At 37.0% G+C, this 20620-nt stretch overlaps 1 protein-coding gene and 1 long non-coding RNA gene across 9 annotated transcripts in view; one reads left to right on the forward strand and one right to left on the reverse strand.

Moving 5' to 3' along the window:
• The window catches only part of CNTN4 (contactin 4), an 893585-nt gene that overhangs the window by 511550 nt on the left and 361415 nt on the right, over nt 1-20620 (forward strand). The gene's annotated exons all lie outside the window — the stretch shown is intronic.
• On the reverse strand, nt 9845-11919 carry LOC122214590. 2 transcript variants are annotated; one of them, XR_006199984.1, is made up of 2 exons: nt 11853-11919; nt 9845-10628 (listed from the first exon to the last, which is right to left on the reverse strand). It is a non-coding gene; the product is annotated as an uncharacterized LOC122214590 (long non-coding RNA). The 2 variants fall into 2 exon arrangements; XR_006199983.1 differs by lacking the exon at nt 11853-11919 and adding an exon at nt 11741-11823.

Raw genomic sequence — 20620 nt, forward strand, 5'->3', positions numbered from 1 at the left:
TGTATCTGTTCCTCTTTTGAATCCCAAACTTTAGTACAGTGCCTGGAACATAATATGGACTAAGTAAATATATGTTAGATAAATTAATAAATTGATAGATTTTGACAATTTTAATGTGACAGTAATTTATTGGGAAAACAAGTCTCAAAGGGGAAGTCTAACTAATTAGTGTTTTGGATTTAGATGCTTCCCAGTCATCAATGAGTATATACATATAACGATAGGTTGCAAATGCTCTGTAGACTTGTTTTTTCTGCCAAAACACTACTTTGCCTTAGGAACCATCATCTACAAGTTATTTTAATATCATTTACACTATTTTGGACTGCCTGTATCTTGTGATTCTTTCAAACAGCCTGCAGATATTTGAAAATTTCTACCAGTTTCTTCATTTCGATTTCGAAGATGTGGCTAGAGGAGCAGTGGGTAAAACTCAGTGGGGATATACAGACACACATGGGGATAGGAATTCAAGTTTTCTACTTAGCTACCTTCCTTTTTCTGGGGTAGAAAGACTTCCAGTTTTATGTAAGTGGTTTTCCTCAGATTTCAGGAGAATGGCTCCTTGAGAGTTCTGGTCATTACTTTTAAATTCAAATGAGCAAGCTCTCTGAAAAATCTATACATAACACAAAATAATTTAAGATTACAGTGGTCGTCTGATGTGATCTGGAACAGTTCACCTACTCCTACTTGGCAATAAAAGTAGTTAATATAATGGGACAGCCAACTGTTACGGCTTAGAAAACTATTAAGGACTAAAAATAACTATATAGGTTAATGCCATGAAGTACTTGACCAGACAGGTGTATTTTTCCAATTCTGGGGGCAGAAAGTGTCTGTAAACATTCCTGGATGTCAAAAAAAAAAAAAAAAAAAAGTGAAAATGACCTCTAGCTTTCAGGCATTTAATGAAAACCTATTTTAAATTGAATACACAAGCCAAGATAATATAGGCTGTTTGATAAGAAACATTAGAGAAATCTATAACATGAGGCTTTTTATTATAGGTTTATTACATCAATCTCTCCAGTGGGTAATGGAACTTGTAAATATACTCTTATGTGGGAGTCTCCTTGCGGGCGTTTTATTCATGCTGAAGTAAGCACAGCAAACTTATTTGCTGTCAGGGTACATTGAATTTAAGATTAGTATTTATTTTGGTTCTAAGGAGGTTTTGCTTTTGTGAATTGAAAGTTGGATCAGCTGCATGGAAACAAGATGGGACTGCAGGGAGCAGGGGAAGTAAATTAGTTTTTTGTAAATATGCATTCTGTAAACCTAAGTAGTTAGCATGGGGCGCGCATGTGTGGTTTCTCAGATGGGTGAGTCGTGCATCAGATGTGTGTGTTTATGGCTCTGCGGTTTGGATAGAGAGAGAGACATTCAAAAGAATATGTTGTAGCCGTTCTTTTCCAACACAAGAGCTCTAGGGTGAAAAAGGATATAAAATAATAATAATTAATAATGAAGTATTTCTACAAGGGAAATTCTTAACCCCTTTTTGACCAGAGACTTTATTAATTTCATGGGAGCATGTGAATACGTAAAACCCTCTTAGGTCATCTGGCTATAGTATAGTTTCCATACAGTGGACAAATAACATAAATAAATTATTCCAACTTGTCCCGACTCTCATATTGACTTTATCAGGTATAACTCAAGTGATGATAATGACTTGCCATAGAAACGATCCTAGAAGTATGACTTACTACTCATATACTAGGGGCCAGATTCATTGCCAAGTGACCTACATCACCACATTTGATACTAGTTAATATTTAGATCAGCTGCTTTGTGTCAGGTGATTTTGAAAATAGGTACTACTGATAACTCATTTTACAGTGGAGGAAAATTAAAGCTCAGAAAAGTAAAGCAACTTACTGAAGTTCACACAAATAAGTAAGTTGGTTCCACCTACCTCTATTGTAACGTCATTTTGTTATCTTCATGTTTGTGAGGCAGCATCCTTCGGTTTTCTTCAATCCCCGGAGCCATGAGCATTTGTACCATCCTTTATTTCTTACAGACATTTCCAGTAAAATATCTCTTCATTTTATCTTAACTCATAATCTAAGAAGTGAGTGGTGTTATTTTATCTGAGGGATCTGAGACTAAGAAAGGTGGAGCGAGTTGCCCAGAGTAGGTAACTTTTCTTCATTTCAAGACTTTTTTTGTTAATAAAAAAGCCCAAGGGTACCTGGGTGGCCCAGTCAGTTAACCAACTGACTCTTGATTTTGGCTCGGGTCATGATCTCACAGATTCATGGGATTGAGCCCTGCATTAGGCTATGCACTGACAGGGCTGAGCCTGCTTAGGATTCTCTCTCTCCCTCTCTCTCTGCCTGTCCTCTGCTCACTCATGCACTCTGTCTCTTAAAATAATAAATCAATAATTAAAAAAACATAATAAGTAGGGGCACCTGGGTGGCTCAGTTGGTTAAGCTTCTGACTTTGGTTCAGGGCATGATCTCCTGGTTTGTGAGTTCGAACCCCGCGTCAGGCTCTGTGCTAACAGCTCAGAGCCTGGAGTCTGCTTCAGATTCTGTGTTTCTCCTCTCTCTGCCCCTCCCCTGCTCATGTTGTGTGTCTCTCTCTGTCTCTCAATAATAAATGTTAAAAAATGTTTTAAATAAGTAAACCAAAAAAGACCATACTTTCTTTAAGAAAGCATTTTGAAGTTTCTAAGATTTGAACCCAGGAGAGGGTCAGCTGTAAGTCATGAATCCATGATTTTAAAAAAGGGCTTCAAATTTTTTTTTTAAATTATATACACACATGCACACACAGTCAATATTTCAGTTTTCATGAATTGTGTTTGATTCAGATTTCATGAATTGATTTTATTTTTTTTTTAATTTTTTTTTAACGTTTATTTATTTTTGAGAGAGAGAGACAGAGCATGAACGGGGGAGGGTCAGAGAGAGGGAGACACAGAATCTGAAACAGGCTCCAGGCTCTGAGCTGTCAGCACAGAGCCCGACGCGGGGCTCAAACTCACGGACCGCGAGATCATGACCTGAGCCGAAGTCGGCCGCCCAACCGACTGAGCCACCCAGGCGCCCCATGAATTGATTTTAAAATACAATTGGCCCTTGAACAACATAGGGATTAGGGGTACCAACCCCCCATGCAGTATAAAATCCACGTGTAACTTTTGAGTCCCCCCAAAACTTAACTACTTATAGATGATTGTTGACTATGCCCTTTACTAATAATGTACACAGTCAATTGACACATATTTTGTATGTTATATATATTATATGCTATATTTTTACCATAAAATAAATTAGAGGAAAGAAAACATTATGAAAATCGTAAGGAAGTGAAAATACATTTATAGTACTGTACTGTATTTATCAAAGAAGATCTATGTATAAGTAGACCCACACAATTCAAACTCATGTTGTTGTTCAAGGCTGAACTGTGCAATTATAACAGAGAATGTTATTAGAAAATAATATTTTATTGCAGAATAAAATATCATAAGAAGTTTCTCAGAAGTAGTAACAGAGCAGTGGAAGGGAAAAAAAAGAAACAGGAGCAAAGAGTAAATCTGTAGTATCTTATAGACAAAACCCTAGTGTGCCATGAGGTTTCTGTTCTCTTATCTGCCATAATGATTAGTGAATTCTAATGCTGCTTACGCTAATGTTCCAGCTGTTCTTTAACTATTATTATCTACCTTCTCACTCGTTTAGTTTGGCTTCCTAAATATAAGATGATCAGCCTGAGACTGAGGACTTATTCTTTCTTATCTTTCAAGATTTTTCATGATATCTGGTGTATATTTGACATACACAGTATTTATTTGATAGTTTTCCTGTGATATGGCAGTGGCTTGAAGTCATACTCAGTGTACATCATCTTTTTGAGAGATATTATATTAAACATGACAACACATGAATTTCTCAAAATGTTGCTTTTCTTCCCATGTATAGAACTGGAAACCTCATCAAGAATTGTTTGAACAGCTTCATTTTCTTAGCTGTACCTTATACATGGAATCCTATTTGTGTTTGTATTTTATTGGCTTTTAAAATAGCATGACAGTTTGCTACAAAATCACTGAGCTTTGGCAAATCTCTGTTTCTTTGTGTCCAGAGAAATTTACATTTCTTCTCAAGCTACTCTGACTGTGAACAATCTATCTCAGGAGTGACCTCAGTTCAGTTGTAAGCATCCAACATCCTGAAAACTGTAAAGTCACAGTACTTATGGATTTTCCAAGGTGTATGAGATGCTTTATAAATGATGATAAAACTACAGTAGTATACTCAAACACTTTGAAAAAGAAATAAAGTTATAAGTCTGCAAGGGCTTATTTAAGGAAGATGTACTAATGTCGGGGGCGTTGGATCCAGCCACACTGTTACATCAAACAGGTATTTCATGTGTGAGGAGATAAAGCAGCAAACTGTATAAAGTAAACAGCATGTGTTCACCTTAGATAGCCACGACATTTTACTTTGAATACATTTGCTTCCTGAAACTAGCATGCTGCTTTTAAGAATCTCTAGGCTGTATTGTCTATTTGACAAGTTCTGTATTTGGCCTGCTTCAGGCCTGTTTTAACCTTGTCAATAATCAGTGTGTGCCCAGGCAAGTAAAACTATAGTATCTAGCAAATTAGGAAGGTGAAATTTCAAACCCCACAATCACTGGAAATTCCAAGGTCAAATTGGAATGACATTGAAATATCTTCTTTAGGGGATTATCCCTGCCTCTGTTTTGTCTTCACTAGTGATGATAATCTAGACTTGATTGCTTCCTCTTAGCATCTTCACAAGGAGGAAACACAGGAGCATGACTTGTGCAAGTCCAGAATGACAGGTAGAAGACTGAAGTTAAACAAGACTGCAGCCCGGCATGTCAGAGCAGTAGATGTCAGAGGCGATTTAATCCCACGCTTTGCTTTGGAAAAACAGGGAACTGAAGCCCAAGTGGTAAGGTGACTTTTGCAAGATCACCACAAGGAGGCTTGCTGCCAGTTCTCTTCCTGTTAATAACAATGGCATGGAATGTTTATTGAGCATTTACCTATGCCAGGTACTCTACCAAGTTCTTTACATGTTTTGATTTTTATAGTTGAGGGCACTGAGATGCAGGGCCAATTAAAGAAGGTTCCCTACTATATCATACTGACTACAAAACTCTCTTTAGTTGAGCCAATAGCTACATTCTTTTCACCTCATTCTTAGCCAGACTGAGACAACAAAAGAAATGCACTGAGCGTGATTTATTTTATCCTCACATCCCTAGTTCTTGTTCTGAGTGTGTACTCATGGCACAGAAATATCCCAAAGCTAGGCAACCCCAAATGAAGAGAGCCTATGGCATGAATATTCCAGAAACTCATCAGGCCCTGAATATTTAAGCTGGCTGTATGATTTATGCATCTAGGATTGAAATAAACATTTCAGAGTTTCTGTGCAAGATTTTGCAATATTTATATTACTCAAGGTCAGCTCTTGTTCCACAATATGCTTTGTGGATTACTTGCCTCTCAAGATGTTCTGTAAGAAAAAAAGCCTGCGATCAAATAATTTTTGGGAAAAAAAAAACTACCATCTTGATGAGGTTCATTACTATACAGAAGTTTAAGAATGACTGCAATAAGGAAACATTTTTTGTTTAATGTAGCATTTCTGATTTATTTTTTTAATTTTTTAATGTTTATTTTTGAGAGAGAGACAGAGTGCAAGCTGGGGAGGGGCAGAGAGAGAGGGGGACACAAACCGAAGCAGGTTCCAGACTCCGACCTGTCAGCACAGAGCCCAACGTGGGGCTCGAACTCACGGGACTTCAAGATCATGACCTGAGCCAAAGTTGGATGCTTCAACTGAGTCACTCAAGTGCCCCAAACATTTCCCAGATTTAGATAAACACAGAAATAAATACCCCTCCAACAACACACACACACACACACACACACACACACACACACTTCTTGTTAAAAATTCCTAGTGTTCCTACAAATGGGGAAAGATATGTGAAAGGAACTTTATTCAACAAATACTTATCAAGTACCTATATAGTGGATATTATGGTTGATGCTGGGTTATAAAGATCAAAGACCCAGTCCATGGGGTGAATAGGTGGCTTAGTTGGTTAAATACCTGAGTTTTGAATTTTGCTCAGGTCCTGATCTTATGGTTTCCTTGTGAGTTTGAGCCCCGTGTTGGGCTCTGTGCTGATAGTGCCAAGTGTGTTTGAGATTCTCTTTCTCCCTCTCTCTCTCTTCCCCTCCCCCGCTGGCACACATGTGCATGCTCTCTCAAAATAAATACATAAAAATTGGAAAAAAAAAAGGAAAAGAAAAAAAGGCCCAGTCCATGACTTCATGAAGTGTGCAATATAGTGAAGGGAATAGGCTTCCCAAGCACTGTTCCCATACTATTTAGCAAGTAGTATGATGCACAAAAGGACGGATGTGGAAGTAGAAATTAAGACCTTTCCTGTGGTGCCTGGGTGGCTCACTGGGTTGAGTGTCTGACTTTGGCTCAGGCCATGATCTCTCCAGGCTCTGTGCTGACAGCTCAGAACCTGGAGCCTGCTTCGGATTCTCTGTCTCCCTCTCTGTCTAGCCCTCCCCTGCTCACATTCTCTCTCTCTCTCTCTCTCTCTCTCTCTCTCTCTCTCTCTCACTCTCTCAAAAACAAAAAAACAAACAAAACATTAAAAGAAAAAAAAAGAAATTAAGACCTTCCCAATCACTTGGTTGTTGGAGATTAGTGCTGATTGCTATATCGGATTATCCTTAAAATCTAAGGCTTAATATCCTAGAAATGTAGTTCTCACTCCTGTAAGATTCAGTGAAGGAAAGTGGCAAGAACAGCTGTGGCCCAGTGTAGTCATTTAGGGATCCAGGCTAATCTTCAACATGTGACATTTCAAGATGTCTTTGGACACAAACATTCAGCCACTTGACAGGGAAAGAGAAAGGGACATTGTACAAGAGGATTTCACTGTCTGACTCTGAAAGGATACTTCCCCCCATGGGCCAATGGCTGGAATTCATTCACAGGCTATACTTAATTGCAGAAGGGTGCGGTCTGGTTCTGGGTCCAGGGAAAAGAAAAAGTGTTTAGTGAGCAGCTAACTAGTCTCTACCTCAATGGACATATGAAATTAAGCAATAGATGAAGAAAATTGAATTCCAGGCAGAGGAAATAAACTATCCAGTGACATAAAGGTAGGGCAATCCTGGCACTGTTCATAAACACCAAATGTCTGAAGTGACTGCAGTTGAGGTCACCTGTGGAAAATCAGAGCAAGATCAATTAGATAAACAGAGGCAAGACCATGCAGGCTGTTTATTTTATATGCTAAGCAAGTTGTATTTTAGTTCCTCAATGATGTTGACTTATTAAAGAGTCCAAGAAGTGTTACACTAGAATCCAAACAATGAGTCTGTAGAATAGGGATGCATGGTGAGCAAACAAGTAACTAATGGCATGGAATAAGGATGGATTCAAGACATAGCTGTAGGTAAAATAGATATGCCATGGGGATCCACTTAAATGTGAAAAATGAGGGGGAAAAAGCAAGAGTCAGGATCTTTAGGGATGTGCACTGAAGTAGTTAGATATTTGGAAAGATAGTAAGTACCATGGAAAGTTAATAGGGAGGGAGGAAACTGTATGGGTCCAACCCATAGCAAGGAAGTCTCTAGACATTGAGATTTGAGGCTTTTCAGCATGTAGGACTCACTGGGGCATACAGAATGAATGTAATCACAAAGAGAATGTAGAGGCATGCAGAGGGCACACAACAAATTTGCAACCTAGAATTTAAGGGAAGAAGTTTGTCCATGGAAAGACTAAAATTAGGTAACAAAGAGAACCAAGAGAAGAAAGAATTTGCTAAAGGAAGGTAGGAAACAACACAAATGTACATCTGCTGGTAAATGCATTAATAAAATGTGGTATATCTATACAGTAATCTTATTCAGCAATAAAAAAGGAATAAAGGACACCTGGCTGGCTCAGTCAGTAGAGCATGAGACTCTTGATCTCAGGGTTGTGAGTTTGAGCCCCATGTTGGGTGTGAGTCTACTTTAAAAAAAAAAAAAAAAGGAAGAAAAAAAGGAATGACATACTGATACATAGTACAACATGAATGAACCTTAAAAACATTATGCTGATTAAAAGACTCTGGTCATGAAAGACCACATATTAAACGATTCTGTTGTTTGAAATGTCCAGAATAACAAATCCATAGAGTTAGAAAGTAGGCAAGTTGTTACAGAGGTGAGAGCATTCGCTGGGGTGGGGGTGGGGGGGGGGGGGGGGGGGGGGGGTGGGGGGGTGGTTGGTTGGTAGTGGGAGAAAAAGAAATGACTATTAATGGGCTTTGTGGGGGAAATGATGAAAATATTCTAAAACAGATTGTGGTGATAGTTGCACAACTCTGAATATATTAAAAACTATTGAATTTTAGACTTAAAATATGTGAATTGTATGATATATAAATTACATCTCACTATAGCTGCCATTTAAAATAAAGGGAAGGGGACCAGCAAAGTCTGAAATACAGTAAACCCCATCTGTCTTCTAAGTCAGAGGTAAAATTCTATGATTTCTAAACCAATCATGTATTTTTTTGGTCCAAAAATATATTTAAATTTCTGTGTGAAAAAGACTTTCATTTTATTTAAAATTGGTCACATTCTTTTTTTTTTTTTTTTTTTTTTTTTAACATTTTTTATTTATTTTTGGGACAGAGAGAGACAGAGCATGAACGGGGGAGGGGCAGAGAGAGAGGGAGACACAGAATCGGAAACAGGCTCCAGGCTCCGAGCCATCAGCCCAGAGCCTGACGCGGGGCTCGAACTCACAGACCGCGAGATCGTGACCTGGGTGAAGTCGGACGCTTAACCGACTGCGCCACCCAGGCGCCCCAAGGTCACATTCTTTTTTTATTTTTTTAATGTTTATTTTATTTCTTTTACGAGAGGGAGAAAGAGAGAGAGACGGAGCACTAGCTGGGGAGAGAGGTGGCAGAGAGAGAGGGAGACACAGAATCTGAAGCAGGCTCCCTCCTCCGAGCTGTAAGCACAGAGCCCAACGCGGGGCTCGAACCCACATACTGTGAGATCATGACCTGAGCCGAAGTTGGACTCTGAACTGACTGAGCCACCCAGGCACCCCAAAAATTGGGCACATTCTTAAGTCACTAAGATCATTACCTCTGCCTCTGCCTTTCCCTTCATAAAGAAGTGTAGATAGTCTGTGAATTAGCTTTGGGATTTATGATAAGTAGGTTGGAGACATTTTATTTACAATAAAAGACTTTTAATAACAAAATTAATAGCAAAGTTATCTTAGAAAATTTTGCACATAGCTATAAACATGTAGCCTCCTATTTTCCAGGATTAGATAGTCAAAAACCACATCTTGAGCAATTCCTGGGACCCAAAGTGAACCTAGCCAAAACTTACCAGAGAAAAACATTTGTCATTTTACATGAAAATTCTCATTCAAGATATTCTCCACTTTTTTTTTTTTTTGGAACAACACAAATATCATAGTTATGCATTATTTAGTAACCAGCTTGCTTTGCGAAGGTCACGTCTGTGTTCTCCAAAACGTGATGCTTGGTATGCAATAACACAAACAGATTTGTTGTTTTAAAGCAATAGGATGTGATGAGTGAATCCAACTTTCTCTGAAAGAAAGATGTCTCCTTTCTTCTGCATTTGATTTGTAAGTGGGTTTGGCCTCGTTAATATTTAATTGTCTTTTTAATCTGTATGTTAGTTTTTATTGCATCCTGCTTCTGGGGAGGTTTTCCTTTGAAATACCAGTAACGCCCATCCTTTAACATCAAAACAAGGGCTCTCTCAGGGGGACAACCAGTTTTATTTCATCTCTAGGGATATAATTATTTTCTGTTTATCCACAATTCCTCAAGGGACTGATGATGTAGGACACCCTTCTTGCAAGGCTTTGTATATCAGAAGAATAATCTGATTTGTTAGTGTTGCAAATATTAATTCAGATGATCTTACATCATTCTTGTACATTGCCTGTTCTTAACCAAGCTATGTACAAGCTCTACTTTTTTTTATTATTATTAGCATTGTATTCAAGTCTTTAAAGCTGTGCTACTTGATTATTTTTAAGATGTTTTCATGAGCTTGAGTAGTTTAGGGAACAGTGTCTTAACTGTTGATGTGTTTTAAACATTTAAATTCATTTTTAAACTTGTAATAAAATAAATAAGAATAGGGAATAGAATTATACACAATCCTCTTTGAATTTTCAGTATGATCATACATAGCGATAAAGCTACAAATAGGAACTGAGAATTAATATCTCTGGAGACTGACATTGAAAAATCAAGCTTGGCATCTCTGCAACAAGCTTGAACCTCTTTGATGTAGGTTGGTGATTTGTTTCCTGCTCACTTGAGATCTAGGTGAAAAAAAATGTAAAGTCTTAGTTTTCGTTCCTGATTGGAGAAATTCCAATGATAGGAGCCTCAGCCTGATTTGGTGACCACTATAGGCCTTCTCAGGAAAGAATATGAGGGTAGATCGGGTGGGATAGACTCAAGGTGCGGTCTCAGTCATTTCCTGTGGGACCCAACGCCACAATTTCCCACATTCTTCTCTAGCTGGGTGCCTATACATAAGGAAAAAGAATAGGGTATGGAGGATATGTATCTGTTCACACCCTAAAGTTGTAACAGTGTCCTATATGTACACAAATAACATGAGGCATCAGTGAAGGGATACTTTCATCTGCCTTTTCGGGAAGGTCAGTTGTGGCATTGCTTTGATTCTTTAAAGATTTTATCTCCCTTGTAAACTGTATTATCCATTTGTGTAGATGCACTTTGAAGTTAGAATATAGCCTGCAAATATGAAAGGGCAAGATTATCTTAGAGGACTGACCCCCATGAAGTTCAGACTCATCCAGGTGTCTGTACAGCATTTGCTGTAACCTGCGCTGGTAACACACCACAACTAACAACAGAACAAATGTGTGACTTTCTTTCATGACTTCCTAGAAGAGGAATAAAGATGATTTATCTTGTTATCCAGGCCAATTAAAACTCTTCCTCTTTAGATTTCTCAATTCCGTTCACAGGCTACTTTTGGTATTAGAATAACTGGCTACATGTCCTTGGGGTTTTAATTTACTTCCAGAGTTTTGTTTTCATAGAATAGCTAGAGTCTTTGTAGCCGTTGTTTATGATTCTACAAATAGGTCCTTATGAGTAAGACTTGATTTTTGAACTAGTATTAAGAAAATGTACATTTAAAAACAAAATCAAAACAAAACTGTGTTTTAAGGAGTAACCATTTTCCTTTCTAGATCATAGTACAATAAGTGGCCCTTTTTGATCATTATTGATTTTTCCAAAGTAAGTCATTGCTGATTAATTTTATGTTTCCATTTTTTTCTTAAATAAATATTACTTGAGGCAATTTTATTACAAGGAATAAATTTTTTTTAAATATGTAACTTTGTACTGTTGGTGGCAGAAAATACCCTTATTTGGCTTTGTAACAGTTAAAATTCATTAATTAATTCGGTAATAGTTATAAGAAATCTATGTACCAGCCAGCCACTGTTTTAGGCCCTGAGGTTCCATAAATGTTTAAGACCTGATCCTTTCCCTATAAAAGCTTTCATTCCAGTGGCCCATAAGAAACATAAATAGCTAACCGCAATGCAATTTGATAACTGCAGTAACACATATGCAAAGAACAGTGGGAACACAGACTTACTGGTTTTCAAGTTATGATAAATATTCTCTCCCATCAGCACATTATGGTGGGAAATGGTAGAATACAGTAATCCCCCTTTATCTGCAGTTTCACTTTTTGAGGTTTTAGTTACCTGTTTCACTTCTGTCAGCAGATGACCCTCCTTCTGATGTATGTTCAGAAGTTCAGTAGTAGAGTAACGCTATGTCACAATGCTTCCGTCATTCACCTCAGTTGATGTCATCACTTTATCATCTCACATCATCACAAGAGGCACTTTATCATCTCACATCATCACAAGAAGAAAGGGAAGGACAGTACAATACGATATTATGAGAGAGAGAGAGACCATATTCACATAACTCTAATAACAGTATATTGTTATAATTTTTCCATTTTATTGTTAATGTTATTAGTCTCTTACTGTGCCTAATTTATAAATTAAATTCTATAATAGGTATGTATATATGGGATATTTCATAGTATGCTTTGGGTTCAGCACTCTCCAAGTTTGAGGCATCTTGAGGGGTGGTGGGTCTTGGAACATATAATTTCCCCAGATAGGAATAGACTACTGTATTTTAATTACAAATGCACAATCGGTAGTCAAATGACTTGGGTTTAAATGTCCGGCTTCACTGGCAGCTGGGTGACTCAGTCAGTTAAGTGTCTGGCTCTTGATTTCACCTCAGTTCATGATTTCACAGTTCATGGGATTGAGCCCCACGTGGAGCTCAGCACCAACAGTGAGGAGCCTACTTGGGATTCTCTCTCCCTTTCTCTCTGCCCATCCCATGCTCACGTGTGCACATATGCGCTCTCTCTCTGTCACTCTCTCTCTCCTTCTGTCTCTCAAAATAAATAAGCATTTTTCTAAAAAATGTCTGGGTTCAATAACTAGGGAACACTGGGAAGTCATTTAATTTGTACAAGCTTTATTCCATAGACAGTAAAATAGGCATAAAATAGAGCCCTCTATGATAGTTAAGTACATTGTTTCCATCTTCACATTATCACACCCAGCTCTAAGCCACCCTTAACCCTTGCTTGGACCACCCCTGCTGAGGTAGACTGCAGAACATTACCACAAAGTCTTCCCATCCACATGTGCACAGTTGTTTGCAATGTGAACTTTCCTGCCCCTCCCAGCAAGAGATGGACCATGTTTCTGTATTCTGTTTTGTGGCCTGCTTTGGCCAGTAGCAGAAATGATACCTAAGAGGTTAGCCTTTAAGTCTTTAGCCTTGCAGCTCCTGCCTTTGCCCTCTTGATTGTTGCCTTGTGATTACCGTGAAAGGAATCCAGTCTAACCAGCCAGCCAACTGCCAGACATTTGGGTGAAGCCATCTCAGACCTTGCAGCCCAGCTGACCCTCCACCTGAATGTAGAACAGGTGAACCCAGTTGAAAGAATGGCGAACAACAATAAATAATTATTGTTTTCACCACTCAGTTTTGGAGTAGTTTGTTACACAGCAATAGATCCTTGAAGTACTTATCCCGTATGTTGCATGTACCCTAACTGGACAATTCTTAAATAGTAGATATTATCCTTCGTTGAAAGATGCTTGTAGACCAAGGGAATCTAAATAGACTTTTCAGTCACTAGCCAATAAACTCTTCAGAGTCTGCAGCACTCTGGGTTTTTAGACTAAACTTGTACCTGATGAATACCTTGTATATCAAATAATTTGAATCCAGTAACAGGTGATGACTATGTAGGAATTAACACACCAGATTCTATTGTGAGGCTTTTCTTAAATACCTTCTTACTTGAGCAAATACTGTGTGAGAAGAGCAAATCTTAGTATCCCACACATTTACTATGAGCTTAGTGGCATATATATGTATATATTTATAAATGTAAGTTTTATATATATTATATATATATGTACATATCATGTATACATATATGTGTGTGTGTGTGTGTGTGTGTGTGTGTGTATAAAACTTAGGACTGGCTTATCTTGGCAGGAGACTTAAGATGTTAGGATGTCTGGGAAGTAATATAGTCTTTATGAAGATAGGTTGAACATCATCAAACAGCATGGTTTATTGTGAGTTTTTGTTTTAAACATTTTAAGGGGTTGACTTCACATTCCCAGCAGATGGTGGTGGCAGCAGGCAGGCACTCTAGTCAATGAGAAATCAAAGTGAACTTTTAAAAGAGCTGATTCTTAAACTTGGAACAAAAAGGAGTGACTGTTAGGGGAAAAAATAACAGGTTTTCTACAATGCATGTTATTATGTGCAAATCAAAAAATTGAGAAACTATAGAATTTGCAATAAATACAAGAATGTGTATTTTTACATCATGGAATTGTAAAGTATTTAATCAGTCTGTTAGGAGAGAACTTGAATTTTAGCTGTCACTAAATCTTTTTAGTACATAATAACTTAAGAAATGCAGACTAATGTTTTTGTTTGTTTGTTTGTTTTTCTAGCACAGCTTACCAGAGGTGTTTTCTACATGATTGTGGTGTTTATGTTGATGATTTAAAGTGGTGAAAATCACGGCATATATTCTCTTAGCCCATTCCCTAGCATGGTGATGATTATCTTATTATACTTACTATTCCTGTTACTAATGACTATGATTTTAATACAATTGTTAGAAAATAAATGATTCTATTAATCATTAAACTACTTTTTATAGATTTCTGAGAGCTTCAAAGCAAAAAATTGTATGATTTTATTAAGAAATTCTTATTCAATCCTGGTTAAAAATAATCTTCTTTCTCTTTAGTCATGTTTATGCTTACCTTGTCCTTAAAAATATTGAGTATAACTTCTCTTATCACTAGAAATTTTCCAGATTGTTCACTTTTATATTACTAAATAGCTGCTTAATAAAACCTAAACCAAGATTATATATGTCCCCTTTCCCCTTTAGTTATGTTTTTTATTTGTCTTTTAGTTTCATTTCTGCTCTATGGTAGTAGAAGTGGTGGTTTTGGTGGGGGGATTAAGAGAGAGACTATGTTTGCAGATAACCTTTCTGTTTTATTTGCTATGCTATATCTTGTGTTATCCAAGATTCTCCAGGCCATTTTTGCACGGTTGGTTTATCAGCATGAAATGGAATAGTTCAGGATACAACACAGCCCCTCCAAATGTCAGGCGTATGAGATAGCTAACAAACTTCATCAAATGCCAATCGTAGGAAAAGAACTATATGTCTTATGAAACAGACCCACTTAGTCTTTAGGACTGTATGGCTTTTTGTATGCCTTAGAAAGTCAACAGATGTGATAACTCTCCAACCAACTGGTTTCCTTTCCTTAGTTGAGTGATCAAGGGAGTAAAAGTACAGCTGCCGTTTTGGCGGCAAAGGTACAATTTTACATTAAACTGAAAAAAGTGCACACATTTCACTGAAATGCCCTCTATATTTGTTTTGAATTTCAGTTCTTTGAATACCCTGAAAATTAAATAAACACACAACAGGGCTTGCTAATATCTTCAATGAGGTGCTTAATTCCCCATCTTAATCAGCCATTTTCCATCCCTTTCCTCCTTCCTGCCTATCTGTCAAATGTTCCTTAATTAAGAATTATTCTTAATTACAAAGTTTATGTGTCATTTTATTTTAGAGGTAATTAATTAAATTTAACACTAATCGTTGGGGATATTGCCTTTTCTGCACACACATGGTTGCTTAATTATTGGAATACCTTGAATCCCTTGACTGAGAGGAGTAGAGAGTATTGATTTGTTTTGTGTCTGGTATGTGGCAACTCATACTGAATAGGACAGAGACTCAGGCCATCGACCAGACAAAGAAGTCTGAAGCATTTTTTTCTCAACTGATAAAGGACAGTGAACAAATGCACTCTCTTAATTCAGTGCATTATGTGGAGTCTCTGAGGGGCAAGGAAGTGTGATGATTATGTATAAAATTCAATCTTAAAAAGAATAGCCACAGTGAAGCTATTCTTTAAGGGTCCATGGATTCTTGTTTGAATGGATTTTCCAATGTTTGAATGTGTGGGATTATACTGAGGTCACTCTGAGTAGGTCACCAGGTTGGTGGAAGGGAAGATCCAGTAAACAGATGAGGAAAGGGGTACCTTAAATCTTAGTTCCTTCTCTCCGTATTTTCCCTTCCCACATTCTCAGAGAAACCTTCCACAACTAAATTATATACCTTTCCTTGACACCACCTATTCTTATTATAATTTAAATGCCTTTGGTTGATTATTTGATTGTCTGCCTCATTTAATAAATGAAGTCCCTTCAAGGGCAGAGATAATTTCTAATTTTGCTTATCATTTATTTGTCATTTGTTTAGTAATTGACACAGAGAAGACACTAAATAAAAATTTTAATGAATGAATGAATAAATTTTAAAATATCTTTTCTAGAAACTGTAAGTTATTTGACCTTTTTCAAGTAGTAAGTGTCCATTATGTTTGCTGCCTCTCTGTTATTAGGTTCTGGGAACAAAGGATGGATGAGTAAAAGTTAATCCCTGACTTCAAATACTTATAGTACAATAGAGGAGAAACATTTAATTATGCAATTAAATACCATACAAGACATACTATAATACAAGCTCTAAAAGATACAGAAACATGTCCCTATGAGAACACATAGAAGGCAGAATTTCCATGATGGGCAAACCTTTAAAAATGTAAAGATTATTTGAGATCCGCCTTGAAGATAGCTTGAATAAATGGAGAATTAGGGAAAGGGCATGCTGGGAAGAGGTAACAAGATGAACAAAGGTCAGGTACATAATTGAATATGATGTTAGCAAATTGTCAAAGATTAGAAGACATAATGGCACTCAAACCTGGAAAGGATCCAGTGAGAAGGGCATTCTCTGCCCTGCTGGCAGGAATGCAAATGGGTAGACAATTTCTGGAAAGCAATTTGGGTATACATATGAGAAGCCACAATATTTCTTCTTCTAGGAATCTATGTAATGATCAGAGATACGTGTAATTCTTTATGTTCAGAAATTTTTGGTCACATCATAATTAGCAAATACCATTAACAGCCTAAACAAACAGTTGTAGGTCAACGATTAAATAAATTATAAAATTTCTATGAAATGAAGAACTATGCAACCATCAAAAAATCATGTTTTTAAATAACATATAATGACATGGAAAGATGCTTGGAATGCAGTATGTATATAATATAATGAAAATTGAAACGTAAGCCTGGATACCAGTTTCATAAAAATAAGAATATATCCAGAGGCCAAAGGGAAATAATATAGCAAATGTGTTAATTTATTAACATTAATTACCTTTTGGTTGTGGGTTTACAGAGTCTTTCCATTTTCATCTGCCTGTATTTTTTTGTTGTTTTCTAGAGTTTCTACACTGGATATGTTGCTTTTATAATGAGGAAAACAAATATATTTGAAATCATGGATGTTACAAAGGAAATTGGTTAGGATAACTTGCAACTAAATGATAAAATGAACTGAGAATAGTTTTAGAAAATGAAGCTAGGGGTGCCTAAGGATGTCTGACTCAAGCTCAGCTCAGGTCTTGATCTCACAGTCGTGGGCTCAAGCCCTGCATTGGACTCTACACTAAGCATGGAGCCTACTTAAAAAAAGAGAGAGAGAGAGAGAGAGAAAGAAAAGAAAAGAAAAAATAGAAAATGAAGCTGGAGTTTTACAGGGTATTTAGAACCTCATATGGGTAAAGCCTGGTATTTGGTATTCAGAGTAACCGAAAAAAGTACATGATATGGCTGTTTACTCAAAGATTTTATAATCTTTGGAAGGATTTTGGGACGGTTAGACATGTAATTTAATAACAACGTTAGGGGAGCCTGGGTGACTCAAGTTGGTTGAGCTTCCGACTTTGCCTCAGGTTATGTTCTCACTGTTCTTGAGTTCCAGCCCCATGTTGGCCTCTGTGCTGACAGCTCTGAGACTGGAGCCTGCTTCAGGTTCTGTCTGTCTCTCTCTGTCTGCCCCTCCCGCACTCACTTTCTGTCTCTGTCTCTGTCTCTCTCTCTAAAAAATAAATAAACATTAAAAAAGAAAAAACAATGTCAGATAACAGTGGTAGATGTACCAAGGGTCGTGATTCTATAAATTGCCAAAACTGTGATATAGAAGTTATAAGCTAGGTGAGAAATTAGCTTACTGAATAATTCCATAGAATTTCTAAGTGCTTTTTGTCATCTCCCAGCCATGTTTCCATAGGGTAAGAGTGGTTTCACCAGCTATGCAAGGATTCATGGGCTCTGCAATCACCTACCATGGCAGCAGAGTCAGAGAGTGATGGCTAAACATATATAGGGTGACTGAGAAGGTGGCGAAGAGGAGGGTTAAGAAATGCTAGACCTTATATGACTAGGGATTCAGAAACAGGTAGATGCTACTCATTGGCCTTCTTTCCTCAATTATGTATCTCTCCGAAGGGTCCCACCCTAACTATCTAAAGTATATAGGATATATTTTATCCCATATATGATGAACTTTAATTACACACACAAAATTACATGTGTACACACAAAATTATATGTGTATACATACATGTGTATATTCTGTATGTGTGTGTATACATAAACATACATACATGCATATGTGTGTGTATATTTTAGGAGTCACTCAGTTTCTATAGTGGTTGATTATATAAACATACTTAAATTGAATTACTATTTTTATTCCTTGTTGCTAACAATTTGCTTCATCCTAAATTACTGTTGAATTACTAGGATGGTCAAAAATATGTATATTGTTGTAATTGAAAATGCCCAGTATTTTGGAAAGGAACAAGAATACTTTTTTTTTCCAGAGGCCTAAGAGAATAAACAAGTTTTTTTTAAAGTATTAAACCAAATTAAAAATATTAGGAGAATGAAATAGTTCTTAGATGTTCATTTAATATTTTTTGTTTCTTCTTTCAGTAAGAGTTTTCATTCCCATTCACAAATATTTATAAATATACTACCAAGTGTAAAGCCACTGATAAGCATTGCAGGAAAATACATTACAAATGATGGAACAAGAGTACTTGCAGTCTACAGATGCTGAGAATTCTAGTATAAATAAAATGCACTCCTTGACCATGAAACATTCAATGTGTTCTTGGAGGAGTTAGGAGATTAAAGGTGTTAATTTTGCCCTGAAGGCAATTCTAGCTGTTGACCTTTATGAGCTGATAATCAGGAACATCTTTTTGGATAAGGTAGCCCATGATTTAAGCTCCTGGTTGCAGTAGTTCTTAACTTTTTTGCAGTAGGTAAGGTTATACATCCCTCAAAGATGATAGATCTGACGAAAATGATCGTTTCTCACATCCAAAATTCACAGGCACATTGTAATTCAATTTAATAAGTTTATGGATTCTTTCCAAGTCAATCTTTGTGCATTTAGTTTACAAACCCCTACTTTAATGCATAGTTAGATGCTCATGCACTGTGCTCAAAGCAGGCAAAGGGAATTTTAGGTGACTGAAAACACTAAGGCTAAATTCATGAAATATGTATAGAAAATGGAGAGTAGCTGCATTTGAATACATGGAATTGGATAATGGAAGATCTGGGTTGAAACATAGGGGGAAATATATCCCTAATTACTAAAAATTGCACCCTGTATCATATCATGAATCCATTTCCAAGAACAATAAAGCAACTGTTAATCGTCACTTAATTCAATAAAAGGGCCCAGTCTTCCTAGTTTCATTTCAGAGTTACACTTTTACAAAACAGCAGATTTTTTTTGGGGGGGAGGACAGCAGATTTTGCTCTTATCTTTCATAAGATAGTTTTCCTTCTGCTGACAGCATCCACGTATATGTTTCACATTTTGTGAAACCACAGGAGAGACTGGGGACAGACTGTACCAGTCACTGACCCCATCATTCAGAACCATTGAGTTCTGTCTTACCACTTTACAGTGTGGGGACATTTTCTCTCCTTAGATTCCCTATAAGTCAAAACTATCCAGCACCATTATTGTTATAGAATGTCCATCTCCCAGAATGTCAGAAACTCTTTACAACAAGAAATGGAATAGAAAGACAATGTTTTGCAGACTTGGGTATAGTTATTTTCAAACAGAAAGGGAAAATGACAAGAAGAGATTGAGTGGAGTAAAAGTAAAGATAAGGCTGCTGACTTGAAAAAATAGTCAAGACAAGATTGATAGATTTGTATAAAAACACGTACCTTTCTCATGTATACACGTGTGTGCACGTACACACACACACAGGCACAGAGATGGTCTCAGGCAGCAACTTTTTTTTAATGTTTATTTTTTTTTAATATGAAATTTATTGTCAAATTGGTTTCATTATAACACCCAGTGCTCATTCCAACAGGAGGCAGCAGCATTTACAGTTTTGTTGATGATGTGATCTTCCTAATATTTTCAATGATAAAAATATAATTTCATGCCCATTCTTGAACATGTTTTATTAAGTCCCTTTGAGCATATGTTCACCTGGTGATTAAATGGGTTAATACCTGAAAAAACTTAGAACAATGCTTGACACATGTGAACAGACTTCCCAGTGATTTTCTGTTATTATTGAGGTTAATGATGACATTGATGGTGATGGTGGCTGACAATGGTAAAATATTAACTTGTTTATTCCTTAGAAGAACCCAGTAAAATTAACCTTTTTAACCTTTTGATAATTCAGCAAAGATAAACTGATAGCTGGACCTAAGTGCCAAGTCTAGGTGTTGTATTCTGACTGGGAATGTTCCAGTAGCCTTTTGGGTGACCGATATTTCGTAGAGTTCTTTGAGGACTACTTGCCTTAGCATTACTTGTGTTATTTGTTTAAAGACAGACTCCTTAAACCTCCTAAAACAGTGTCTCTGAGGATAGGTCCTTAAGGCTGCATTTTTGGCAACTCTCCAACATGATTCTTAAGCACACTGAAATTTAAGAACCATTGTTCTATCCCAACTTGGAAATAAC

The sequence above is a fragment of the Panthera leo genome, chromosome A2 (assembly GCF_018350215.1).
Source record: "Panthera leo isolate Ple1 chromosome A2, P.leo_Ple1_pat1.1, whole genome shotgun sequence".
NCBI lineage: Eukaryota > Metazoa > Chordata > Mammalia > Carnivora > Felidae > Panthera > Panthera leo.